This window comes from Uranotaenia lowii, chromosome 2 (genome assembly GCF_029784155.1).
Source record: "Uranotaenia lowii strain MFRU-FL chromosome 2, ASM2978415v1, whole genome shotgun sequence".
Classification (NCBI taxonomy): Eukaryota; Metazoa; Arthropoda; class Insecta; order Diptera; family Culicidae; genus Uranotaenia; species Uranotaenia lowii.
Window position 1 is genome coordinate 38,327,552 of NC_073692.1, and position 16,296 is coordinate 38,343,847.

Here is a 16,296-nt window from a genome sequence, read left to right on the forward strand (position 1 = left end):
CTGCAGATTTTGCAAATGATCACATTTTTGCTATCTGTAACGTTTTGGTATTGCAAAGATGACGTTGTTTAAAATATTGAGTAAGAGACCAAACAAGGTTTAAAAAAAAGTATCGGCTTAAGCGCCAAACTTCCTTCAAAAAAAGTTTGCCAACACTTCGTTTAAGTTGCCCGGCGGCTAGCGGGAAGTCGTGGTCCGCAGCTTATTTAGAAGACGCTAGTTCAGCTCAAATTCAACACTTTTAATTACACTCAGTTGTTTCTTTACAATATCTCGATTTGGCCAATATTACAAAAAAAAAACACCACACGTGAGCGCTCACGGAGCCATCGCAGGTCCGGCTTCCTTTGGCTGATCCGCATACGTAGAAGGTTTCAGGAAAAGTACCATAAAAAAGGGCCGTTGGTGTCCTATTGGAGACCACGGATCACTAAGTCACATTATTGTTTAGGATAAAGTGGTTTCGACTTACTCGACCCTTTTCCGTTGTTTTCTCCGGCTGGCGAGAGCGATCTTTTCTTTTAAACCTCTTTCAATGAATGTTTTTGGCAATGAAAATTGCCGATCCCGCGATAAGCGGTTTCCAGTAAAATGGGTTTGAAACCCATGATCGCTCTCGCGACACTTCATCCCGTGGTGCGATCGGCAATGGGGTGTTGACTGAAGAAGGTTGCTTCGGTGGACCTCAAGGCACGGCCAGAAACAGCAAAGCCCAGCAACACACGGCAACAAACGATGACACACCGCACAGCACTTAGTCGAACTCTCGACTGATCGGGAGAAGGCCCAAAGATACAATGATCCTCGCGCATCGTGGCTGCTGCCCTTTTAAAACTTCTGAACCTCTGCTGTTTGCAGCTGACGATCGAGGTTTTTCGGTTCGGTGTTTTTTCTTTTGTTCGAATTCTAATTGATTTCAGTGGTGCCCAATCTGACCTGAACTATAAATGCTACATATCTCAATAGACTTACATTTGAGTTTCAAATAAAATTGATTTATCTTTTAGGAATACTAATTTTCTCGTCCTTTTATATGAAACTAGCTGATCCCGTACGAACTTCGTTTCGCTTTCGACAATTTTGGGGAAAAAATTCAACAGTGTTTAAAGTCGCTACTATTACTATTACTTGAAATTCAAATTAAACGGTTGATTGGCTTTTTATTAAAATTTATGTGAGAATGTTTTCTTCTCGATCGGTTGCAAAATCTAGACATTATGGCAGAAACATGTACTATTTGTTTGTGTGCACGACAGGTCAAGCAAAAGACCTTCACACTTAAATTGGTATCAATTAACTGCCTCCAACAAAATTATTGCACAAAACACAGAACTTTCAATGAAACCCTTCTTTTCCCATGGCCCGAAATTCGATAATAAACACAGTCGTGTCTGAACCGTCGTTCTGATTAGACGTTTTTTCGGATTGTGTCTCACTTCTAAGTTGTGTGCCGTTCGTCACAAACACGGACATCGAAATTAAAGGATTTTTCATAGAGTTTTCTTCTTCGTCGCGTGTTACTTTCGAATTTAGTTTTACCGGATAGTGTGCCTAAAAAAGTGTCAAATTTGTTGACGCTGCAATGTCGGTGGATGGAAATCCACCCTGGGGCTCCCAGGCTAATCCCCCTGGCCGAAATAACAAGAGAACGATGCCCGTATGGATGGATCGGGACGGTTTACACGGCGATGTCCAATTCTTGGTTATGAAACCTTCTTCCAAAGCCAAACTACCGTCCAACCCGTTCATAATTGCCAAAACCATAGATCAAGCCGTAGGTCGAGTTGAAGCTGCAAACCCAACAGATGGCGGAACCAGCTATTTGCTCAAAGTTCGGAGTAAGGACCAAGCCGCCAAACTAACTCGCATAAATCAGCTAATCGATGGTACCCCAATATCAATCGTCTCCCACCCTACATTAAACACCACACAATGCATTGTCTCCTGCCGGGAAGTTTCTGGCATCTCGAATGAAGATCTTGCTAAAGAGCTGGCGGACCAGGGAGTGACCCGCGTTCATCGATTTCTCAAGAAAACCGACGGAAAAGAAGAACCAACCAACACTATGGTTTTAACAATTAAAGGAACCGTCCCTCCCACCCACGTCTTCTTCGGCTACGTTCGAGTGCCTACGAGAACCTACTATCCACGCCCCATGATGTGTTACAAATGCGGAAAATTCGGACACACAAAGCTCCGCTGTGAACAAACTGAAACTTGCCTTGCTTGCGGTGAAAACGGGCCTCACCCCAACTGCACCAGAACACCAAAGTGCGTGAACTGCGGAGGACCACATGCTGCCATCAACCGATCCTGTCCGAAGCAACAGGAGGAACAAGCAATTGTTCGGATCCGCGTTGACTTGGGAATTTCCCAAGGTGCTGCCATTAAAGAGTACCAGAACCGACGTGCTGCTGCAAGAAATCCCACATCAGTCCAATTGCGTCTGGAAGCTGCCAAAACCGCCAACCTCAACGACGAGAAAGATCTCCGTATTCAACAATTGGAGAACCAGATCGCCCAACTTATGGTCTTATTGAAAAAACTGCAAACAAACAACCAAGTAGTCGCTGATACCGAGGAAGACACAACAGACTCAGACGAAACTATGATCTCCGAAACCAGCACAGCACCATCCACTCCCAAACGGAACAGGAACAGAGAATCGTCCGAAGAACGTAGCCCCAAAAAAGATGCGGAACCGAAAAAGAAAAAGCCTCTCTCGCCGAATAAACCTCAATCTGCCAACCAACGGAAATCGCGGAATCCTACATAGCCTCGCATCTTTTCAAGGTCGGTGAGTAAAGGAAAATGCATTATTGTTTTCTGCAAAAATGGCCTCCCCTCATATTTCCCAAATATCCTCAGACCATACTCCCCCACCAGATAATAACATCCTACTCACCGCCTCATCAATAAATCCCAATCTCTCTACCCCATCTCCTAATCCTACACCCAACAGAAATCCTACCTCCAAAAGAACCTGTAATTTGGCAATCCAATGGAACGCACGTGGCCTCATATCCAGACTCCCAGAAATTCAGCTAATAACATCCAAATATACCCCTATCGTCATAGCCCTACAAGATATTCTAACAAACAATGCTGTCTCTCCCAACCTAATCAAAGGGTACGATTTATATTCCGTAACAAGCCCTACACGCGATATAAGGCAGGGTGCTGGACTAGCAATACAAAACAATACCCCCCACAAAATCATAAACATCAACTCTACTCTTTACACCATAGCAGTAAGACTGCTTTCCCCTCTCGATATTACCGTCGTTTCCCTTTATATCCCTCCTTGTATGAGGTATTCAGATTTCTGCGACCAACTTAACAATCTTATCCCTCAAATCCCTACCCCTTTTCTGATCATGACTGATCCTAATGCTCATTCCACAAGTTGGGGATGTACCTACACTGACAACAAAGGATCGTATATCGAAAACATTATCTCCTCTAAAAATCTTACCCTATTAAACAATGGCCTTCCCACACGCATTGATCCTTCCAATGGTAACACAACAGCTTTAGATATCACAATCTCATCCTGGGAACTGGGATCTAAGTTGTCATGGAACATCCTCGATGACTCCCATGGGAGTGACCACTGTCCCATACTAATAAAACTACAACACACTACTCCTATAGCCTCTACCAGACCTCGATGGAAATATACCGAGGCTGATTGGTTGGGTTACCAAAGTGAAGTAGATCAACAACTTGAAGCCACCCACCCTACTTGTATCACCCCATTCATAAAAACACTCTACGAAGTCGGTCTAAAATACATTCCCCGTACCAGTGGTCTCCCTGGAAAAATATCTGTTCCATGGTGGGGTCCTGAAGTTCGAGACGCAGTCAAGCTTCGTAGAAAGACGCTTCGTGCTCTGAAAAGGATCCCAAATGATGATCCTAGAAAAGTCAATGCCCTCGAATCTTTTAAAACAGCTAGATCCAAAGCCAGAGCTGCAGTCCGCACTGCCAAACGATCATCATGGAAAACCTTTACGGAAGAGATCCACTCCAGTACCCCCTCCACAGTTCTCTGGAATAAAATTAAAACCCTTAGTGGACAACCCCGAAAAAACCAATATACCATCCTTCTCAACAGTCAACACACAAACGACCCACCCCTCCTTGCCGAAGCCTTCTGTACACACTTCTCAGCAATAATCTCATCCCCTATAAATCATTTTCCCCCTAACATCACCACTCCATCCGATGACCACAACCAAGACTACAACTTCGACTTCACATTCGAAGAACTAGAGTTTGCCCTAAAGAAAGTCAAGGGTCTCTCTGCTGGTCCCGATGAGGTTGGTTATCCGTTTTTAAAAAATCTCTCTTTCTCAGCAAAACTAATCTTCCTACAAATTATCAATAAAATCTGGAGAGAAGGTGAAATTCCCGATTGTTGGAAGAATGGCCTTGTAATCCCTATACCTAAACCAAAACTAGATCCCCACCACTTGGATAACTATAGACCTATTACCCTACTGGATTGTTCCGGTAAAATCATGGAACGTATGGTTAACCGACGCTTACAGGCCATTCTTGATAAAGATCAGCGTCTGGACAACCGACAATTCGCTTTCCGTCCAGGTCGCTCTACCGATGACTACTTCTGTCACCTTGAATCCATTCTGGAAGAAACTATAGAAGACGGTAGTCATCTGGAAATTCTGTCGCTAGATATCTCAAAAGCCTTCGATCGAGTTGATCGAACGATGATCATCCGAACTCTTTCTGAATGGGGCATAAATGGACGTATGATCCTATATATCAAGAGCTTTTTGTCGAACCGTTCCATCCAAGTCCTTATAAATGGATTCCGATCATCGTCAAAGACCATACACTCCGGTGTTCCCCAAGGGTCTGTCATTGCACCCACACTGTTCATCATAGCTATTGATTCCCTTTTTAAAAATATTCCTAACAACATTGAAACCATGATTTACGCTGACGACATCCTACTCCTTTCATCTGCACCCTTTATCCATTCCGCTCGTAAGAAACTACAAAATGCCCTTAATATAATAGGAAACTGGGCACCTGCAACCGGTTTCGTATTTTCCCCCACCAAATCCAATCTCCTACACCTAGGCCCAAACCGCAGAAAACTAAACAAACTTCCACCTCTCACTCTTTGTGGTGGAACCATACCCCTTGTTCGCTCAACTAGACTGCTTGGCATTTGGATTGATGATCGCCTGAACTTTAAACGGCATCTTGACCAAGTTCGCAAAAATTCCATCAACAAACTGAATATACTCCGATTTCTCTGCAAAAACACCAGCTCCGCACATCGAGACTCTCTATTCCGCTTTCTACATGGCTGGATTTTACCATCAATACTGTACGGACTCGGCTTTGTTAGTCGAGCAAAGTCTACTCTCCTAAATAAATTGGAGCCCCTGTACAATCAGTGTATTCGAACGATCAGTTCCGCATTTAGAACCAGTCCTATTATCTCCATGATGTCTGAATGTGGCCAACTACCCTTCAAATACCTCATCACAAAGAATATGACTGCCAAATCTTTGAGATGGCTTGCCACTGGTGGCTCTAGAGATTCCCCACTAGTAGCTAGAACTAATACAATGCTTCAGAACCATTGCAACATAACCCTTCCTGATATCTGCAACCGAATGAACAAGCCTTTTCGATACTGGAACGAAAAACTCCCTACAATTGATCTCAGCTTAGCTAACAAAATAAAAGCTGGGCAACCCTCAACGACCGTACAGCCTGTCTTCCGCCACTTAGTTGAGCGTAAATTTAAGTCCATACCACATATCTACACTGACGGTTCGAAGACTGAAAACTCGAAGGTTGGAAGTGGCATCTTCGATCAACAACACAACAGGAGTTTTCCATTACCATCTGCTTGCTCTGTTTTTAGCGCAGAAGCATATTCAATACTCGATGCACTAAACAACTCCTGCCCAGATTCAGGACCCTCAGTAATATTCTCCGACTCAGCCAGCGTTCTTAAAGCAGTCGCTGCGGGGAATCTGAAACATCCATGGATATCATCCATATCAGATCGGGCAGTCAGCAAAAACGTCACACTGACCTGGATACCAGGTCATTCTGGTATTCCTGGGAATGAGGCCGCTGATCGCCTGGCACAAGAAGGCACTAAATTGGAACCACCTGATATTCCCATCCCTCAAAAGGACGCATACAGAAACATTACAAACGGCATCCAACTAGCATGGGACATCGAGTGGAATCAAAATAGGCTTCCAAAATTACGTGAGATCAAAAACTGTACCAGGAGATGGACTGACCAGCCAAACCGGATCGAAAGAGTCGCATTGACAAGGATCCGAATAGGACATACCCGCTTAACCCATTCTCACCTCTTCGACCGATCCGGCCCTCCAATTTGTCCGAGCTGCAACATACAGAACACCATCAAGCACATCCTCACAGACTGCGACATCTATGCTCAAGCCCGGCTTGATTGCAACCTGGCTATCAATATTCGACAAATCCTATCAAACTGCCCACAAGAAGAAAAACGTCTGCTAACTTTCCTCAAAAATACAAAGTTAATTAATGAAATATAACCACTAGCCACGGAGGAGAATGGGATGAATAAGCCATAGATGCTTAAAATCCCGGACAAAAAAAAAAAAAAAAAAAAAAAAAAAAAAAAAAGAAATTCGATAATTGAAACCAATTTTACGTTCCTCAAAACTCCCTTGTGCCATTTTTTCTTTTCAAATTTGTGTAAAATAACGTCAGGAACTTGAAAACAGTGAACAGAGAATATAGACGCCCTTTTCGCCGACCCTTGACACAGAACATGCTACCTGGAGTCAATTGCTCATAGTTTATAACCCTATCTGAACATTTTCATCTCAATCCGATGCATGATCACGACAATATCGCGAAAACAGTGAGCAACTAACATGGACGGCCTTTTTTTTTGACCACGATTCAAAACTTGTCACCTGAAATCAATTATCTTTTCTGTTAAACTCCCATGTGTCAATTTTCATTACAATTCTATGCTCAATCAAGAGAATATCGTAAACACAGTGAACAGATAATAACCCCTTTTGCCGACCCCTGAGTCAAGATTTGAAACCTGAAAGCAAAAGAGCGTCCCTCAAAACTCCTATGCGAAAATTTTTATCTCAATTCAATGTAGAATAACGTCAAAACCGCAAAAACATTAAAGTTGGGTATGGACGACTCTTTCAGCCGACTTCTGATCCACAATTCAAAACTTGAAATCGATTACTCGTCCCTCAAAACACTCATGTGCTAATTTTAATCACAATACGAACTATAATAACGCCAATATCGCAAAAACATAAATCAGTGGATATGGACGACCCCTTTGGCCAACCCCTGACTCTAAATTTGATAACTGTAATCGATTGCTCGTCTCTCAAAACACTCATGTGCAAATTTTCATCACAATCCGGTGTATAATAACGCCAATATCGCAAAAACATTAATCAGTTGATATGGACGACCCCTTTGGACGACCCCTGACTCTAAATTTGATAACTGTAATCGATTGCTCGTCTCTTAAAACACTCATGTGCAAATTTTCATCACAATCCGACGGAAAATAACGTCAATAACGTGAAAACAATATTTGTCTTGTATGGACGACCCCCTTCAGAAGGGGTCGTCCAAAAATCTAAAAACATTTTTCATCATTCCTGGTCCTAATGAGCATCCATGCCAAATTTCAGATTTCTAGCTCTTAAGACGGCTGAGTCTATAGAGGACAAACAAACAAACAAACAAACAAACAAACATACAGATAATTGCTTTTTATATATATAGATGTGTTTTATAGACTTAGGTTTTAGAATAATAAAATTAAAATATTCTTCGAAATAACGAATTTATATGCGGTTCTTAGTAAAATACATTTAGCGTGAACGATGAGCAGATTCGTACAGTGCCATCTATGCGTGAGACAAACCAATCTTGTACGCAACATTACATTTTCTTGCGTACAAGGTATCATCCTTTTCTTCTACACAAGTAGGCGTCATTTTCTTGCGTCAAAGTAGGTCAGTTAAAGTTTCGACCCCTTTGATTTGCAAATGAATACTCGAAATGATGAATAACGAAAGTGACTACGAGAACATCGAATGATTGAATTGAATAGGAATTCTGCTAGTATCAAAAACTATCTTTTAAACTGACGAAAACTAAAAATATTAACGATAAATGTTTGTTGATCATTAGTAACATTTTAATTTAAAAACCGCTTAAAATAATTAACATAACCCATTCTCTGATAAAACGCAAAGACTTTGATAATTGTTGAAATTGAATTTAAACCAGTATTTTATGCTCAAGTTTCAAGTCTAAATGTCTAAAATTCCATCTTCTATAGGACCTATATATGTACATATCTTATATCATATATGTACCGGGCAAACCGCAAAAGGCAAAAGATTGCGTACAACTTCTATAGGGAACATTCAAGAAGTAGGTATGAAAAATGTTCATGGCAGTTCATCATATCAGAAAATCTCTTATGGTATTGCACTGTAACTGTTCCATGTGACTTTTAACTAGAAGAAATGCATGTTTTCTTAACACGTTTATAGCAATCAGGTCTGCAGCAAATATGTAAAAATACAAATATATCTCACTGACATCCTTCTCTATACACACTAAAATTATTTTTGCTATGGTCGGGGCAATTTTGAAAAAACAGCGAGAATAATTTTTTTGTAAATTATTTATTCAAAACGGCTCATATCTTTACCCGAATACGAAAATATTGTAACATAACAGTTCCTGTAGTAGTTATAAAACGATTAGAAACAGTGTAAAAAAAAACGTTAGTAAAATTATATCTGAAACCATAAAAAACATTGCACTTATCTTGAATTCCAAAACGATGGTCTGTTGAATATGGCGTTAAGTTATGTTACTGTTTAAAACTGTTAAAACTTCTATATGGAGACACTGTTTTAGAAACAGTTAGGGAATTGTTTATAAAACGCTTATGGATAACGTTTTCAAGGCATTGAACTGTTTCTAGAATGAACATGTGTAGGCATATTTTTAACGGTTTGTCAAACCGTCAATCGAACTGTTACGGAAATCGAAATGATCATTGTACGAACCGTTTGTACTAAGATTACTGTTTTTTTGATGGTACCTCATATAACGTAACCATTGAAAAAGCTTTTAGATTATATCATTAAACTGATAAGAAACGTTACAAAAATACTGTAATACTTACAGTCAGTTTAAGAATAAAAAACGCTAGTTAGTAAGGTCTCAATGAAATATAACGATACAAATCTTTTTGAGAAATTTCTTTATTCATTGTATTTATTTTCTTCACATTTTAACACTTGCACTCTCATGTGGCACTTGCACTGTTACCCACCTTCGAAATAACGAAATATATCGGGTTTCATGTCCCTGCTGTTTAATTCCATGTCGCAATCGGCCTTTCCTCTGAATGTAAATAAGTGCCTCAGGAGCACTCCCAGGATGCTGAAAAATGCAAATCGATTACTTAAAATTTATCAACACTCGACATTATGTTTAAAGCTTACCTTCATTAGCTGTTTTCCAATAAATTGCATCTTTTAAAAAGTGCCCAATTGATTTTCGCTATAAGAAAAATTTTTGAACAAAAACGGCTGACTTGAACATGTGCTAGCAGCTGTCAATATTTGCTTAGCTCTGTTCAATGATGAATTACAATAAATGTTTAATTATTAATAATGGAAACCAAACGATTTATGTTACCGTTTTTTTTTTCTAGATCAAATTTGAATGTTATTTATTGTTGTTTATTGAAAATAATATCATCTGACATAGGTGTCTTAATGATCTACTTAATACTATTTGTACATAACATTATAGGCATTCTTAGTTTCGTAATTGTACGCTTAAATCAGATTCAATCCGACGTCTAAAAATTGAAACGGATACATTAAAGTCAAAGTGTGTAAAATGACGTAAAAAGCATGTTATAGCGGAACGTAGAGGGTCGTTGCTGCCATAGCGTGTACTTCTTGATTCCAGAGAGAGCCAATTTCGATTGCGAAGAGTTCGTTCTGGTGCATAGATGTTACATCGGGAAAGCAGCCATGCGCAATCGATTTCGTTCCGTAAAATCTTTGCCACGAATAGAGATTGGCCGATGGAATGACGATTCGATAGCGTCTGGAGACCAAGCAGGGCACAACGATGAGCATAAGGTGGCAGGTTTAAAGGATTCTCCCAGGGTAGCTCACGAAGAGCATAACGCACAAATCGTCGTTGAATGGCCTCAAAACGCGTAATCCAAGCAGTTTCGAAAGGCCACCATACCAGGTTCGCCGATTCCAGTATAGATCGAACCAGGCAGCAATACAGAGCTCGCAAGCAGATCGGATCGGTGAATTCTTTACTCAAACGTATGATGAATCCCAGCATGCGGTTTGCCTTTTCAAGTACCACAGAGTAATGACGTTTAAAAGTCATACGACTGTCCAATAAGACGCCAAGATCCTTTATTTCCTCCACACGATGCAACTGCTCACCCAGTATATTGTAATTATACAAGAACGGATGTTTCCTGCGTCCAAATGTTATAATACAGCACTTCGAAACGCTCAAAACCAATAAATTACAGGCACACCAGCTCACTACTATGTCCAGAAAGCGTTGTAACGCGTAACAATCAGCTAGACTGTTTATAACTAAATATATTTTTAGATCGTCTGCATACTGGAGAACGCCACATCCCATGAGTAGCAAATTTATATCATTACAGAACAGCGTAAACAGTAATGGACCCAGATTGCTGCCTTGTGGTACGCCAGAGTTTGGAATGAAATCAAAAGATTCAGCAGAACCAATTTTAACAGCTAATCGGCGATTCGTTAGGTAACTTTTTATCCATGCACACAGTCTTTCGGAAAATCCTAAGCGTTGCAATTTTTTCAGGAGGATTTCATGATTCACTGAATCGAATGCAGCTGATATATCTGTGTAAATAGCATCGATTTGTTTGCCGCCATCCATTTTCGATATACAGAAGGATGTGAAAACTGTTAGATTTGAAGTTACCGATCGTTTAGGGAAAAATCCATGCTGATTCTCAGAGATCCAGTTCCGACAAGCTGAGAACATAACATCGTTGACGATCCTCTCCAATACCTTTGAGCATGCAGCTAGCGATGTGACACCTCTGTAATTAAGAACATCTTGTTTGTCGCCTTTTTTGTGGACTGGACTCATATGCGATTTTTTCCAGATGGAAGGGAATTTCTGTTGTACCAGGGACTGATTAAAGATGTGGGTAAGAGGTTTTATCAGTGAAATGCGACATTTTTTCAATACGCACGCTGGTATTCCATCTTGTCCGAATGAAGTGGAATACTTCAAATTAATGATAGCCTCTGAGACCATTTCCTCACTAATAGCAAAAACGTCCAGATCCAGAACATCAATGGGTAATCGCGTGACGGCAGCGTTTAGCTGATCGGCAGTTGGCGATTCGACTGAAAAGATACTGGAGAAGTGCGTTGCAAAAAGGTTGCATTTTTCAGCAGGTGACGTAGCCAATCTACTATTTAATTGGAGTATCGCAGGAAGACCGGATTCTTTCCGTTTGGAGTTCACAAATTTCCAGAACTGTTTTGGATTACGCCGGAGTTTACTCTGAGTGCGATTTACATAAAGGCGATAGCAAAGTCGATTGTATATCCTATATCGTTTTGTAGCATCATTTAGTTTGATTTTTGTAAATGGGCACCTGGAATTACAAAACTTCCGCAGCAATTTCGAACGTGTCTGTTTCAAACGCTTCAGGTGAGCATTAGTCCAAGGAGGTCGAAGAGGAGGCCGCACCAGGGGTACGGATTGGTCAAAAACATCATCCAAAATTGCGCAAAAAGTACTAACAGCCATATCAACATCAGTACAGCTATGGAAATTAGACCAATCATATTCAGAGAGAACACGGTTGATTGTATCGAAATCCGCACGACTAAAGTCACGAGCAGATGTATCGAAAACCTCTACAAACTCAATGGGATTCGGGAACGAAATTTCAAATTGTAAAGGAGGATGATACATGTCTATTGGGACGACGACATCGCTGGCCTCGATTATGGAGCTGATCATAATAGATTCATCCGAAAAAACCAAATCCAACGTTCGATTTTGGAAGTTACGTATCCCGTTTCGTTGATTCATTCCATTCAATGTTGTTCCGTCCAAGAGTTGAGCACTAGCAGTGTTCAATAATGAGGAAGAATCCAACACCATGCTGTTACTTGGTCCAGGAATCCACAACAATTGCGGCTGATTGAAGTCACCAAGAAAAATAATACTACTTGAAGGGTGTTGTAGTCTAGCTTCTGATAACGCATCAACATGTAACTCGATAATTGAGCTATCCTGACTTTTTTCCGGTGGTATATATGCTGATCCAATCAAGAATGAGTTACTTCCATTGGACACCTTCACCCACAAGTTTTCTATGCTATCGTCGTTAAATGTAACGATTGATGAACTAAGCTTGCTTGAAACCGCTATGAGGACCCCGCCACCTCGACTACGACGGCTATTGGCACTATTTCTGTCGCAGCGAAAAACATTAAACTCAGAACCGAATAGTTGACTAGAAGGTATTGAAGAATCAAGCCAGGTTTCGGTGAATGTGTAGATTTCGTAGCATAGTTCAGATGCGGCAATAAAGCATTCAGAAATTTTAGATTTCAAACCACGCACGTTCTGGTAATACAGGCGGAGAATGTTCATGGATGGCTCAAAAATGTGTTGCGACGTTTTCTGATGAAAGACAGGAGGGCTTCTGCAAGACGAGGACGGGTCACTGAACGCAGCGAAAGATATAAATGGGTACTTGCCTGATTGCACAGGCTGGAGAGCCCCGTTGCCTTCTTCGAACACAGGGCCGGGACGGCTGTTGTCGCTGGCTGGAATCTGCGCGACTGTGACGAAGGGCTCGGGGGCCTCCATTGTGCTAATTTCGTTGCGTCCCGGGGGTCCAATCAGCAACTGTTCAGCAAAATTCTTGGTCGAGTATTCGTCAATCACGTCTAATGGCACACACACATTAAACCTTCCATCCAATCGATAACCAAACGTAGGAGGTCTGTAAGGCGTAGGCGCAGGGCAGTCATTGAACGAATGAGAACATGAAAAAGAGTACTTGCCTGGCGACACAGGCTGGAGAGCCCCGTTGCCTTCTTCGAACACAGGGCCGGGGCGACTGATGACGCTGGCTGGAATCTGCGCGACTGTGACGAAGGGCTCGGGGGCCTCCACCGTGCTTAATTCAATGCACCCCGGAAATCCAATCAGCGAGCAATCTGGCGAGTGTTCCGTGTATGTGATGAAACTAGAATGTATGGGTTTGTGACTCCGTGAATTGCTCAAATGAGACAAATACTTGCCGTGACATGGCAATCGGGAGCCTCTCCCTTGACCACCTGACCAAAAGACGGGACGACTTAAAGCAGGAACAAATGATCGTTGGTGGTCAGGTAAGAGAGCTTCCAAATTGGCATGAGAGATGCGTCCCGGTATCCAATGATGTTTACTATTAGGCCCCAACGGTTGTCGAATTTGGTAGTTTCTATAGCGGTCCGCGAAATTGTCGAGAGCTATAGTCCATAAATTCCCTGAAGAATAATCCCTTTGGCCAAGACTGTGGGTCCATTGCTTTATTTTTCAACTCCGGAGAAATTCCAACCTTGAATGAAATGAAGCGGAACGACGTGGTGTCACTTCCTCTGGGGACTAGTTTCACTACGTTGACATCGTCCGCACCAAGGTTGGCTTTAACCATGTCTTTAACTGCTTCTTCGGAAACATCGGGTTTGATGCGGGACAGGTATATCCAAAATAATTTTGAATTCTCGTCGTCGCACAACGGAATTGAAACAATATTCCCTCCAGATGCTTGTTTCGAACCAAGTTGGCAAGGTTCAGCAGAAACAGCATCAGGAACTCGAGTCCGCTTCAATGGACGCCTGAACCCAGACGTGGGTGTTGATTTTGTCCACACAGGGGTTTGAACAGGTTTCGGTGCAATCTTTTGAATGTCGGAACGCAATTCAGAAATTGCGCTCGTTAGCTGTGTTATCACGTTGTTCTCAGGTAGAGCATTGAAAGCCATTGAGCGAAAACTAGCATTCGAGAATAGTCCAGCACAGTCATCGCAAAACCAGAAGACGTTTTTTGCGAGCGTTTCTATCTGTCGAGCCAAACTTTTCGACAAACCCGTACATTGAGTGTGGAATCTTTTGCCGCAGAATCCTTTGCAATGTATTTGCTCGATTCCCGAGATGGCTTCATTGCAATTCGAGCAGCTGTGATCCATAACGCCGGAAAGTATGCAGAGTGTTTTCCTTCACTGGAACTTTTTGTGCTACTCACAACCAGATGTCGCTTTAGTCGAAAAAAATCGAGTAGGATTGTTTACAAAACGGTCTCGATAGTAAACAAATCAGTGAGAAAAACCCGGAACTTCGGCGCAGGTTTATCACTTCCTCGCGCAACTTTACGACACAAATCAATAGTTTACGCGTTTAAAACGGACTTCTGACGAGGCAGACAACACAAAAATAAATTTAAAGGTATGTTAACACGTTAAAAACTGTAGCTTTAAGAACCTTCTAGCAGAACCGTCAGATGCATAACAAAATTACAGATAGACAGAACAGGTCTGTAACATTTGACAGAAGGCATGAACGCTACAGATAACGGTTCGAGATCTTTTGTACGATTATTGATAAAACTGAAGTAAATCTTTGAATGGTATCTTTCACCTTTTCAGAAACCATCACATTTTCATATTAATGTTCATAAAAGATTCTTATCGTTGTCGAAGCAAAGTTCAATATAATAGCTACGTTTACAGTGACAATAACTATTTACACAGCAGTAGACGAATCGTAGAGACTGTTTGAGATTCAGTTTTTTAGTATGCGGGTAGGCTTTAAGGAACCAAACTCGTTTGTTTGTTTAGGCAATAGTACGCCTTAATCTTGTACACTTTTATTTTTGAAAAAAAGAAAGGTAGATAGAGTCCCACAGCTACTTCAATGCGTGCCTCCAAAGTTCGAATTTAGCTGAACAAAGGTTCCAAAGGAAATTGGTACCGAATTTTCTCGAATGCGAGTATGAACGTTACAGAATATTCCTTAAATAGCCTTTTTGAGACACGTAAATCACATCACTCAGTGTTGAAGTTACAAATAGGGCTTCAAACTAAAGTGTTATGGGCAATTCGGACGACGGAGAACAAAATAATACTAGGACACTCGCGTTAACAAAAAGAAACGTGTTTATTGTTCGAGGTCTAATTTAAGAGAGTTAACAAAAACGGAAACAGTCCATTAGCAGCATTTGACAGCTGTGATAAAAACAGGGACGCATTCAGCGTCATCGAAGGGGAGCGCAATTAGAGATGTACGCAGGGTTTGCACTCTCAACACAAACAGCCTTCCATGGACTTAAAATTCCAAAAAGTTCCTCAAATACCCTTTTCGTGACATGTCAATCAATTCCATTCAGTATAAAAGTTACAAATTGGGTCTCAAATAGCCTTCCATGGACTTGAAGTTCCGAAAAAATCCTTAAATAGCCTTTTTGTGACATGTTAGCCATTCCATGAATATGAAATGTAAACGAACATCACAAAAGGGCATATAATCAATAAATCATTTTTTGGAGCTTGGAAATTGTTGAAATGTATAATTAAGATTGAAACTTCAACTTAGAACAACTTAAAGCTAACTCGCAAAGGATTGTTTTTGAAAAGAGTAAATTTTTTGCTTCAAAAAATTTTGTCCAACTTGTCGTAACCGGCATATTATTGGCATCATAAATTCTGCCTTCTTACGAGAAAACCTCCGCATGTCCGACCGCTTCAAAATTCGCTAACAAACTGACTCGTGTTCTTCTTGTCTCTTTCAGCAGAGTCATTCTAGCTAATGCGTGAAAGAGATTTCTCTTTCACGCTGTTTCTCTGACAGTCAAGCAGGGTTGGGGTAAAACTCACGGAAAATATTATTTACACGCACAATGAAAACAAGTAAAGCTTGAGTTATGTCTTGAATTGATGTTAAGGATCTTTTGCTAATTTCGTAGTTAATTTGCATTTTTCATACACAATTCCTATACACCACACAACTGTATTTACTTACCACGAATTTATCACACATTGAAAGTCAGTTAAAGCAATTCATTAATTAAATATCAAGATAAACTCAAGAATTAGTATAATTTTATGCTTAACGGTTATAAACGTGGAATTTCAATTTT

The 16,296-nt window shown here is 40.9% G+C and overlaps 1 long non-coding RNA gene across 1 annotated transcript; it reads right to left on the minus strand.

Annotated features, from left to right (window-relative positions):
- Positions 1-220: 220 nt before the first annotated feature.
- On the minus strand, positions 221-731 carry LOC129744183 (uncharacterized). The gene is made up of 2 exons (XR_008736843.1): positions 473-731; positions 221-410 (listed from the first exon to the last, which is right to left on the minus strand). It is a non-coding gene; the product is annotated as an uncharacterized LOC129744183 (long non-coding RNA).
- Positions 732-16,296: the final 15,565 nt, after the last annotated feature.